Here is a 13,581-nt window from a genome sequence, read left to right on the forward strand (position 1 = left end):
GATCGATATGGCGAAACGGGCCGCTTATTTCAATGAAATGGAACTCCAGGTTCTCCTTGAGAGCTATGACGAGGAGAAGGACATTATCACAAGAAAAGGGAACGCTAAAACCTCTGGAACCCGGAGAACCAAAGCCTGGCAGCGGATCGCTGACCGCGTAAATGCGTTAGTTACACGTCAAAGGCATGATCCTTAATATTTCAGCCATGAATATATAAATATCCCAGTTAAGCATACTTAAAGATCCTACCACATAACCCCTTTCTTCTAAAACAATATGTACTCCGATTGCTTCCAAGCGGTCAGAGGATCAAGTATAAAAATGAAGCATAAAAAACATACAAACTGGTAAGCTTTTCCCACCATCGTATTGGTATAAATTTAAATAAGCCATTTTTTTAAGCCAATCGTGAAAAGGCCGACAGTCGGCAGACTGGATCTGGCCCTCAAATTGTCTTGACCCCGGTAGAGGAGACGACGCTGAAGTTGGCATCCGATTCGCAGCATCCGATTCAGCAGCTGGTCCACTTTAAATCGGTCCTGATTGAAAACCACTACACCTAGACTCTTCAAATCTGGACTAAATTATCACAGTGAGGCTATACATTATAATAAACATAGTTACAGATTTGTGAAACCTTTTTTCTATTTGTGAAAATGCAATACAGGCTCATTTTAATGCTTTTTAGGGGTCCAGACTGCATTAGAACGGGTCCTGATTGAAAACCACTACACCTAGACTCTTCAAATCTAGACTAAATTATCACAGTGAGGCTATACATTATGTAAAACATAGTTTCAGATTTGTGAAACCTTTACCCTATTTGTGAAAATGCAATAAAGGCACATTTTAATGCTTTTTAGGGGTCCAGACCGCATTAGAACTGATCCTGATTAAAAACCACTACACCTAGACTCTTCAAATCTGGACTAAATTATCACAGTGAGGCTATACATTATGTAAAACATAGTTTCAGATTTGTGAAACCTTTAACCTATTTGTGAAAATGCAATGCGGTCTGGACCCCTAAAAAGCATTCAAATAAGCCTGTATTGCATTTTCACAAATAGGGTAAAGGTTTCACAAATCTGAAACTATGTTTTACATAATGTATAGCCTCACTGTGATAATGTAGTCCAGATTTGAAGAGTCTAGGTGTAGTGGTTTTCAATCAGGACCGATTTGAAGATTCTAAGTGGTTTTCAAGCCGAATCGGATGCTGCGAATCGGATGCCAACTTCAGCGTCGTGTAGAGGAGCTGTTAATAAACATAAATTCAGGGCGCCCTGGCATGGAGGGGGTAGGCTTCCTGGAGGTACCTACCACTTCAGAGAGTCATGGGCCATACCCCACACTGGTTGAATGTAGGTTTTTGTGTTTTCTTATATTTTAGATTTTTTTTGCCTTCGAAGTAACACATGCAAACCGTGTGCTTGCCACAGCGCATACTATTCCAAATGTTTCTTTTTTTGGTAACTGGGTAGAAAACCTAAAAGTGACAATTCATCAACTTCACAGATCAAGATGGATCAGTGCTTGTAATGAAGCCGCCGGCTACGATCGAACATTCTCCAGTGGATGCAAGTCCGTTAGGACTATTTTATACTTTATGTTGTAAATGCCTCTCGGCATAGTACTCAGACAATATTGCTCTTTGTATGATAGGAGGCCGATACAAATCTTGGATGGGTCATCTGAAACGACTGTGATGTGCTCAGCATCTCCAGCATTATAGCCTCGCTAAAACAGCGGGTAAAAGTTAACAGCAGGTTGGATATTCGCCGGATATTCAGTTTTGCAATCGGATTAATCCAGCAATCGGCTTAATCAACAAAATTGCACTATATTACGGGTGTAGTATGTTGAGGACAGTATAGGACAGCGTACTGACAAAAAATCACACCGAAATTAGTTGTTGCTATCGATATCTGTGCAAGAACAGCGCTGTAATTACGGTCCGGCTGCAATCTGTTTTAGGGACCGTCCACAAATTACACCCCACGGACTGGTGACATGGACGTTACCATGGAATTGTTTCAGGAAAGAAATCACCAATAATCAATAAAAACACATATTCTCATTCTGATTGCTGTAGTACTTGCCAGTAGGGGGTCTTTTATTTACTACAGGTCATTATTTGTTGACATTTTGCATTATAGCGAATGAGGATGCAATTAATAGTTTCCAATATTCACCAAAAATCAATAGAAATACATTTTCTCATTCTGATTGCTGTAGTACTTGCCAATGGTGGGCTTTTACTTACTACGGGTCAGTATTTGTTCATATTTTACATAATAGTGAAACAGGATGCAATTAATAGTTTTAAATATTCACCAAAACTCAATAAAACTACATTTTTTCATTCTGATTGCTGTAGTACTTGCCAATGGTTGGCTTTTGCTTACTACGGGTCATTATTTGTTAAAATTTTGCATTATAGCGATTGAGGATGCAATTAATAGTTTCAAATATTCACCAAAAATCAATAAAACTACATTTTTTCATTCTGATTGCTGTGGTACTTGCCAATGGTGGGCTTTTACTTACTACGGGTCATTATTTGTTGAAGTTTTGCATTATAGCGAATGAGGATGCAATCAATGGTTTCAAATATTCACCAAAAATCAATGTAAATACATTTTCGCATTCTGATTGCTGTAGTACTTGCCAATGGTGAGCTTTTACCTACTACGGGTCAGTATTTGTTCATATTTTACATAATAGTGAAACAGGATGCAATTAAAAGTTTCAAATATTCACCAAAAATCTATGGAAATACGTTTTCGCATTCTGATTGCTGTAGTACTTGCCAATGGTGGGCTTTTACTTACTACGGGTCATTATTTGTTGAAATTTTGCATTATAGCGAATGAGGATGCAATTAATAGTTTCAAATATTCACCAAAAATCAATAAAACTACATTTTTTCATTCTGATTGCTGTAGTACTTGCCAATGGTGGGCTTTTACTTACTACGGGTCAGTATTTGTTCATATTTTACATAATAGTGAAACAGGATGCAATTAATAGTTTTAAATATTCACCAAAAATCAATAAAACTACATTTTTTCATTCTGATTGCTGTAGTACTTGCCAATGGTTGGCTTTTACTTACTACGGGTCATTATTTGTTGACATTTTGCATTATAGCGAATGAGGATGCCATTAATAGTTTCAAATATTCACCAAAAATCAATGGAAATACATTTTCGCATTCTGATTGCTGTAGTACTTGCCGATGGTTGGCTTTTACTTACTACGGGTCATTATTTGTTGAAATTTTGCATTATAGCGAATGAGGATGCAATTAATAGTTTCAAATATTCACCAAAAATCAATGGAAATACGTTTTCGCATTCTGATTGCTGTAGTACTTGCCAATGGTTGTCTTTTACTTACTACGGGTCATTATTTGTTGAAATTTTGCATTATAGCGAATGAGGATGTAATTAATAGTTTCAAATATTCACCAAAAATCAATAAAACTAATTTTTTTCATTCTGATTGCTGTAGTACATGCCAATGGTTGGCTTTTACTTTGACTTCATTTGAAACTATTAATTACCTCCTCATTCGCTATAATGCAAAATTTCAACAAATAATGACCCATAGTAAGTAAAAGCCCACCATCGGCAAGTACTAGAGTAATCAGAATGCAAAAATGTATTTCCATTGATTTTTGGTGAATATTTGAAACTATTAATTGCATCCTCATTCGCTATAATGCAAGATTTCAACAAATAATGACCCATAGTAAGTAAAAGCCAACCATTGGCAAGTACTACAGCAATCAGATTGAAAAAATGTAGTTTTATTGATTTTTGGTGAGTATTTGAAACTATTAATTACATCCTCATTCGTTATAATGCAAAATTTCAACAAATAATGACCCGTAGTAAGTAAAAGCCCACCATTGGCAAGTACTACAGCAATCAGAATGAAAAAAATTAGTTTTATTGATTTTTGGTGAATATTTGAAACTATTAATTGCATCCTCATTCGCTATAATGCAAAATCTCAACAAATAATGACCCGTAGTAAGTAAAAGCCCACCATCGGCAAGTACTAGAGCAATCAGAATGCGAAAATGTATTTCCATTGATTTTTGGTGAATATTTGAAAATATTAATTGCATCCTCATTCGCTATGATGCAAAATTTCAACAAATAATGACCCGTAGTAAGTAAAAGCCAACCATTGGCAAGTACTACAGCAATCAGATTGAAAAAATGTAGTTTTATTGATTTTTGGTGAATATTTGAAACTATTAATTGCATCCTCATTCGCTATAATACAAAATTTCAACAAATAATGACCCGTAGTAAGTAAAAGCCAACCATTGGCAAGTACTACAGCAATCAGATTGAAAAAATGTAGTTTTATTGTTTTTTGGTGAATATTTGAAACTATTAATTACATCCTCATTCGCTATAATGCAAAATCTCAACAAATAATGACCCGTAGTAAGTAAAAGCCCACCACTGGCAAGTACTACAGCAATCAGAATGCGAAAATGTATTTCCATTGATTTTTGGTGAATATTTAAACTATTAATTACATCCTCATTCGCTATAATGCAAAATTTCAACAAATAATGACCTGTAGTAAGTAAAAGCCAACCATTGGCAAGTACTACAGCAATCGGAATGAAAAAATGTAGTTTTATTGTTTTTTGGTGAATATTTGAAACTATTAATTACATCCTCATTCGCTATAATGCAAAATCTCAACAAATAATGACCCGTAGTAAGTAAAAGCCCACCATTGGCAAGTACTACAGCAATCAGAATGCGAAAATGTATTTCCATTGATTTTTGGTGAATATTTAAACTATTAATTACATCCTCATTCGCTATAATGCAAAATTTCAACAAATAATGACCTGTAGTAGGCTAAGTAAAAGCCAACCATTGGCAAGTACTACAGCAATCGGAATGAAAAAATGTAGTTTTATTGATTTTTGGTTAATATTTGAAACTATTAATTACATCCTCATTGGCTATAATGCAAAATTTCAACAAATAATGACCCGTGGTAAAAAAAAGACAACCATTGGCAAGTACTACAGCAATCAGAATGAAAAAATGTAGTTTTATTGATTTTTGGTGAATATTTTAGCTATTAATTTCATCCTGTTCCACTATTATGCAAAATATCAACACACTGAACCATCAACATGAGAAAATATGTTTCAAGTGATTTGTGGTGATTTCTTTCCTGAAACAATTCCATGGAAACGTTTCTGCCACCAGTCTGTGGGGTGTAATTTGTAGACGGTCCCTAAAACAGACAGCAGCCAGGACGTTGATTTAAGAGCTTTTCTCGCACAGATATCGATAGGAGCAACATGTCACTGTGATTTTTGTTGATACGGTGTCCTATGCTGTCCTCAACAAACTACAGCCGTAATGAAATGCAATTGGGTTGATAAAGCTGATTGCGGGGTAAATGAAAACCGAATATCCAGCGAATATCGAACCTGCGGCTGACTTTTACCCGCTAGATAAAACTACCATTTGAAAAAAACGGAGGGCTACGCAAATAGTCTGGAGTGAACTGAGGCCAGGTCCTCGATTGGTAGTGTTGGCTATGTAAGGCTATTTAAATATATTAAAGATTTGCGCGAGAATCTATATCTCTCCACTCCAGCAAAAAGTCATCCAATATGCCAAGATGTCGAGCCGTGGTCTTATCAATCGCTCCCGGTGGATTGCACGTATAATTTGCGCTCTGATATCAGCAGTTCTCTCATCAAAAGGGCATGCCATTGTGAACACATGAAATCTGCGGTGAACGCCGGTTGAAATACCCAAAACCGGGTTATGTTTCAAACTTAACCTGCGCAAAACCTGGTCCGACCAGGTTTGATTCAGAGCATATGTTGCTATAGCAACTAACATACCGTGATCCTTTTGGAACGGAAAACCTAGGGTTACAGCAAACCCTGGGTTAACTTACCCGGTTATGTGATAAAACCGGCTTTGTGGAACACCCCACAGGTTTGATTCAGAGCATATGTTTCTATAGCAACTAACATACCGTGATCCTTTTGGAACGGAAAACCTAGGGTTACAGCAAACCCTGGGTTAATTTACCCGGTAATGTGATAAAACCGGCTTTGTGGAGCACCCCACAGGCTAAGGCCCCGTCCACACGAAGCCGAAACGGGCGAAACCGTTACGGTTTCGATCTATCCGGTTTCGAAGTATCTCCGTAAAGACGAAGCCAAGCGAAACCGGGTAGACCTGTAGAAACGCTGTAGTACACAAGCCAGGCCCATAAGGGGCGCTGCTTCTGCTACAGAAATCCAGAAGGAAAATAAATAAGAAAAGAGGCGAGCATGCGCATAAAGGGTGAGACTCCGCGGGCTTAACAGTCATTGGCTAGAGGATCGAAGGGGGGGGGGCGATGACGTCATGGTTTGCGGTTTCAGTCGGTTTCAGGCGTCCACACGAATCCAAAACGAAACCGGGTAGATTTGAAACCACCTCCGAGGGTGGTTTCAGAAGTTTGCGGTTTCGGTCAGCGGATTCGCCGGCTTCGTGTGGACGGAAGGCCGAACCGTACAAGACCTTTGCGGTTTCGCCATGAAATCGGCTTCGTGTGGACGGGGCCTAAGAGACAAAAAAAAAAATTGTGACAGCTGTAACTAAAATATATTTTATAAGCCTCAAGGATGTTTAGACATTGATTTTTGATAAAGTATGCTGAGTTTTGTTAAGTCACGCTCAGACTAGTGTCATTTGTATATTACAATAAAAAAAAAAATCCCCCCCGTGACTCTGGGTGTGTTCGAAACCGCCTACTTGCTTACTGCTTACTACCTACTAAATATTTGGCTTACTTCTCGAATCCTTAAATAATGATTGAGTAATCCATTTGAGTAATCGACGTTCAGAAGACCTTCCTTACTTAACCACCTCAGATGACGTGAATCAAATGACGTGTCAATAACCTACCGGCCGGGCGCCGTTAATAAATATTATAAATAAACATATAAACGTCACATTTAACGTCACAGTACACCTTCAACCTAAGGATTTGCGGTGATACGTTAAAACAATTATTAAACAATTATTAAAAGCACTGCTGCTGCGGCTCCCCGTTTAGCGCCATTGCTTCCACTGTTCTTTTGAATAGACGCAGTGCATTCTGGGGCGGTTGAGTACGTCTAGTAAGCTAGCGATGCTTACTCAAAATCTTTCCGGAAGTAGAAGACATTCGGATACTACTCGCTTACCTAAACTCGCTTACTAAGTTCTCGCTTACTCAATTTGACGTCATAGTTAGTAGGAGTAGTAAGCAAGTACGCGGTTTCGAACACACCCACTGTCACCTTTTTTCCTCTGAGGAGTTTGCAGGTCTGCGTACTATTGGTATAATTAGTAGGCCTATTGAATAATAAAACACGCCAAACCATGTGGCCTTTATCATAGCTACACGTATGACAAAAAACCGCATGAAAATCAGTGGTATTCAGTGAGGTATGATTAAAGGTTGGGTAGGTGATTTGCGAAACGCCAGCAGATTTTGAAAAAACACAACTCAAATGGTCCTACCCCCTCTCCTTCAACGCTGACTCTGACTCCACCCATTCCAAGTACCTGGACGCGCAATCATGCACGAGCGCGAACAGAGATGCGCGAGAGCGAGCCAGGCTAGCGTAGGTTTTCGTTTAACAACATGGCACTACATTCAGCTGTAAGTTGCACCCAGTACCGCGGGAAGTAGGAGTGCTGGGGGTGCTGCAACACCCCCTGTCCGAGGCCCTGTCTTATCACAGAAAACGATCATTTCTAAAAACTTCGGCCAAAGTGAAGATTTCTGAAAACGCCGGTTATGTGTTGTCGTGTCAACGGGGAGAAACGGGATTTTAGGTTCTGAAGCGTCACATTATGCACCAGGAAATGCTTAACGTCATGTGAGCGCCCGCTGTACCGTATTGGTCCGAATATAAACACAAACCCCATTGTAAGACGACCTATATTTGGAAAAAAGATTTGAAGACCAGATCCGTTTTTTATGAATAAATAAATTGTATTCATTGAAATAATATACGAAAATAAAAAGGCATCGAATAAAACACTGCATTGCCACTAAACAGTAGTGCAAATAGGCCGTACTGATGTGTACACCAAAGACTATTCCTGACACTCCTCTGCCCCGCTGTGTTCGCTCTGGCTGTGGTCGCTCCGCACTGTTTCGGCCCGTGGCAAAGCGAGTCATCCTCGCTGCTGTCCAAGGCATTTTGAGACGCAGCATTTATTTAATGCTCATATGACCTAGTGCTGAAAAAAGGTTATATGAAAAAGTGTGAGGGTAGCGGTGGTGCGCTAAACTTGTTCTGTGAGCAGCTGGATGTGAACGATCGATTTTCAACTGTCCGCGCATGCACTGGTGTAATTGAGCTGCGCTGCTATACATCTTTTTTTTTATCAATGTAACGAGTTGCGAGTCAAGTGCAGGCTGAGTTTTTTTTTTTCCCAGCACCCCCTGCTGAGAATACGTTCTCGCTGCAATGGTTGGACCAGATGTTATAAACATTAAACGGTCACATAAATCATTACTATTTTTAGAAAATGTATGTTTGTTTCATATAATTGTATTGGAAGTCCTGGTTTTCACTAGGGTTGCCGCGGTGTGGACATTTTCACACCGAGTAATACACTCGTCTCCACACCGGTATTACCGAGTATAAACGGTATAAACTTTGAAACTAGGTCAACCGCCACACAAGCATCGGTTTTTAGACCCTTCTCGTCCTTCAGTTGCCGCCAACGTTCGAAAGCAGCGCCTAGGATTATTCTTGATTTCAGTTCTTCTCTTTCAGCGTTTTTATTATCAATTACTCTCTGAAAAAGAGTTTTCCTTCTCTTTGCTGGTGGTGGTGGTGGTGGTGGAGATGGTGGCGTCTTGTCTGCCATGGAAATTGTCTTCTACTGCTAGGTCCAAATGTGGATTAACTAGTTCCAGTAGCTACCGCAGGATAACAACAAACAGGAGCTTGCTCTGGGTCACGAGCTCTGGGTCACGAGTACTGCACGAAGGGGTCGCGCGCGGGGCGCGGGGGAGGGGGAGTGCAGTACGACCGTTTGATTGACGTACTTACTGTCCAATGCAACTCGGTGGCAATGAAAATGATTGGCTGGAGTTTTTCGAGCCCTGCCCGTTCCACAGATGATTGACTTGTTTAATTTTCATGTCAGTACTTCTAACTCAGTGGCTGTAAGCGGGTTATGATAAGGATTTCAAGTAATTTTGCAAAAATGGCCAAAAAAGCAAATCACCTATACAACCTTTAATTAAATGCGCTGACAGTTCATTGCTCCAGCCAAACGGATTACACTGAGTGGAGCGGATGACCACTCCAAGATGGCGGCCCCGCGTCTCGTCAGCGCCAGTAGGCGGTAGCATTCGATGCTCCGTCTATCTATAAGATGTCTATGGGTAAATGTGTAGCGAAAGTATTCGTATCCGCAGATGCCAGAGCGTCCGTGAGCGGGACAAAATAGTCCCGCCCATAATTTCCTAATCCAATTAAAATCGCCGGCAGGGATGCATTTCTCAAATTACACTGGGACCCAACGCGTGCCAGCCATGGAGCTATAAAGATCGCAGCATACTCAGCGCGGGATACGTTTCTTTCTGGAGAAGAGGGCGTCCTACTGAACGGAGGTGGGTATCCTACATTATGTTAAATGAAATGAGTGAATTCTCCCCAAAGTATTGCATTAACATTTCTGAATTTATGTTATGGCGACCATTAAAATACATTGAAGGACATTTGCGGCATGTTAATGAAATACTTTGGGGGGAATTCACTTGAACTAAGTCATTTAATTTAACATAATGTAGGCTAATGTAGGCTACAATAATACCTTCATACATGGGGGCACCAGCTGGATGCTATTGAGAGCCCCACCTTTTTGTCTTCTCTCATAATAGGTCCATGCCGTAGAGTCTAGAGACCAATGGACATGAACAATTCAGCCATTTCGTTCCCTGCAATAGAAAGAAACTCGACAGCAAAACAGAAGCAGATAATTTCCAGCACGGTGGTTCAACCATTGGTAGCAGCTGTAGGCTGCTGTGTAGAGCAGAGTCAGGGGTCAGTCTTGGGTCCACTCCTCTTCACCACTTACCTCCTCCCGCTGGGCACACTCCTCCGTCACCATGGGGTCCATTTTCATTGCTACGCTGACGACACACAGGTCTACATCTCCACCAAACCCACCGCTGCCATCCCCCCCACCTCCCTCATCACGTGCCTGGAAGAGATCCGGAGCTGGTTGAGCAGGAACTTCCTGAAACTCAATGGAAACAAGACCGAGGCCCTGCTCATCGGATCCAAATCCACCCTCACTAAATCACAACACACCCCAGCTCCACTCATAATTATCGATGGATTCCCAGTACCCTTCTCCTCCAAAGTCAAGAGCCTCGGCGTCATCCTGGACAACACCCTCTCATTCGCACCCCATATTCACAACATCACCCGGACTGCATTCTTCCACCTCCGCAACATCGCCAGACTCCGCCCATCAATGACCCAATCCAGCGCTGAAATCCTAGTTCACTCATTTGTCACATCACGCATAGACTACTGCAACGCCCTCCTCAACGGACTCCCCACCAAACTTATCAACAGACTGCAGATCATTCAGAACTCAGCCGCCCGGATCATCACCCGCACCAAATCATCTGACCACATCACCCCTGTCCTCATTAAACTTCAATGGCTCCCAGTACACTACCGCATCCAATACAAAACCCTACTCCTCACCTACAAAGCTCTCCACAACCTAGCCCCCAGTTATCTCTGCGACCTCCTCCAAGAATACACTCCCTCCCGCTCCCTCCGCTCAACCTCTGCTGGACTACTATGTATCCCCACATCACGACTCACTTCAATGGGTGCCCGGTCATTCAGCTGTTCAGCACCCAGGCTCTGGAACTCCCTCCCCCCACACATAAAACAGTCAGACACCATTTCAACCTTCAAGTCACAACTCAAAACTCACTTGTTCAAACTCGCACACAACGTCTAACTGATCACTGTTTTGATTGTTTTTTTATTTTATTTATTTCTTATTGCTTATGTTTATTTATTTATTTATTTATTTATTTTTTCCACAATGTCTTGCTTTTTAAAAAATGTATGATGACTATATGCTCTGTAAGGTGACCTTGGGTGTCTTGAAAGGCGCCTCTAAATTAAATGTATTATTATTATTATTAGAGGTCTTCAACATAGGGTCCGTGGAGGTAGGGGGTTCGCGCAAGTTTTGGCTGATTAGAATTTTTTTTATATTCCCTCCCCGCAATTTTTTCCACGAATTGAAATGTCTTTAAATACACATTAACATGAATCCAACACACTAGCCGCGTTTACATGGACACTTTTGATCCGATTTCTAATCGCAATAAATCTACTCCTATCGTGCTATCCGATTGTAGCCTACTATAAATAAGATATGGCATTTACAAAAGTGGTAAGCGTATTTGTATGTCTCTCGCGCACACCTGACACATCTGGACTGGCTGCGACATTTTTATTTATTTGATTTTAATGAAAGCCCAGCAGGAGAGAGCTTTTCTCTGCCAGCTCCTTCAATTAAGGACAGCACAGCAACGTCAGTTTCTCGTCCAGTCTTTATAAATCTACCCCCTCCTCCGCCGCAAACAATACGAATTTGGATGAGAGTGCGCAGCCAAGACTGTTGGGAGAGAGAGAGAGTGCTGCGTAAGGGATAATGTACAGAACGCCGGTCAATATCGGGAAAATAAGCGATCAGCAGAGAAATAGCCGCCAAAGACGTTGACTTCGCTTAGCAACCGGACACGCTGGGGTTGATGACTAGGCTACTAGCGGAATGCTAAGAAAGACACCAACAAACATCACTAATTTTCGTTTCCAAAGTAATGTTTTTGAAAATGTCCATTTGAATAGCTTTACATGGTTTAAGTTTACTTGCAATTGACAGACAGTCGATCTTGGCAGGTATCAGTTTATTATGTTATGTTTATGAATTGCAGTGGCATGACCACCCTATACTCACTGTACCTTGCACATGTTTAAAATAAAAACATGAATATATGAACCTGCGTATTATTTGAATATATTAGTATTGAATGCAAATAACAAGGTAGCCTACATTTATACATGGCACTATAGGACCAGTTTAATATAAAACCAATTTTATACAATATATAAGTAGGGGGTCCCCGCTCCATCTCTCCATCAGTTTGGGGGTCCTTGGCCTGGAAAACGTTGAAGACCCCTGGTCTAGAGGGTACAATATACGTACAAAAATGTATGTAGTAACGTTATTTTTTTTTTATATGTTCCCCACAAATAATTGCGTGCAAAAAAAAAATGGGACCCTGATTTGTATCTCTATCATCTGGGCCAATCATATGCAGTGGCATCTGGAAAGAAGCTGGATCTACTGCATTCTGGTGACATTAATAGGACACACCCAATTCAAAACACAAGTGCATGCATAAAGCGCTGCACGTAACAATACTGAACCAAAACTTAACAAGATTGTTGTTGAGCGAAAAGATACTAAAGGTTGACGATTACAGATTACTTTCGTTGTTTAGATTCCTTCTTAAACTACTCTTTGGTGATTCGTTTTTTGGCAGTACGATGCTGTTGTCTCAATTTAATCTCAATGTCAACACTTTACTTCAACAGATGCTGCGTTGGCCTGTGATTTCTCCGGGTGGAGGCTACTGAAAAGATAAAAGAATGGAAAATAAATATACAGAAAGTTACACTCATTATTGAGTCAGGTAAATTGAATTTCTCTTCAGACGCTCAGTAACACTTACATTTTTCATTGTTGTCGATATGAACAAATCTAATTTTTTTTTTGAAAAAACTGATTTCCACCACCAAGACATCTTTTTCAGGATTGATTGGAAGCAGAATAAAATCATAAAATCAATCCAAGATGCCTACACAATTTCACACATATGTTGTGCTAAGGTGCTTATTTTAATCCATGGATTAGCAAAATTGTTCATGTAGCCTATTATTTTAGGATAAATTAGAAATGTGTTAGATAAGTCACCCAAAGCCGAAAAGGTATTTTGTGTTTGTATGACCTGGTGTGGAGGAGGTGGCGTCATCTAGCCTATACTTTTCCTGGAACGTAGCCTAATGTCCAATTACATGCACTAGCACACAAAGACGCACACAAGCATTTTCAACCCGTAGGTTTAAAAACAAATCTCTTTATATAGCCTACTGTAACCGAAACTTGGCAAGACTGGTATGTGGTTTGGTGAAACTAGCTGGTGTCCATAATAGATGACCTAGCCTACGTGGTTTAGATTCATTCTTGAACTATTTCAAACTGATGAGGGTGTATTCATGCAGTAGACAGCGCTTCTGTTTTCTCAACTTTATCTCACTGTCAACACTATGATTGAAACCGGTTTTAACTTGAACAGAAACTGCGTGTGGTTCTTGTTTTGTTTGGGTGGAGTCCACCTGCCCTTTGTGTTGATCAGTGAATTAGAAACATCTATTAATGTATTTAGGAACTTAAACATACCATAAATGATTT

The sequence above is a fragment of the Gadus morhua genome, chromosome 17 (assembly GCF_902167405.1).
Source record: "Gadus morhua chromosome 17, gadMor3.0, whole genome shotgun sequence".
Classification (NCBI taxonomy): domain Eukaryota; kingdom Metazoa; phylum Chordata; class Actinopteri; order Gadiformes; family Gadidae; genus Gadus; species Gadus morhua.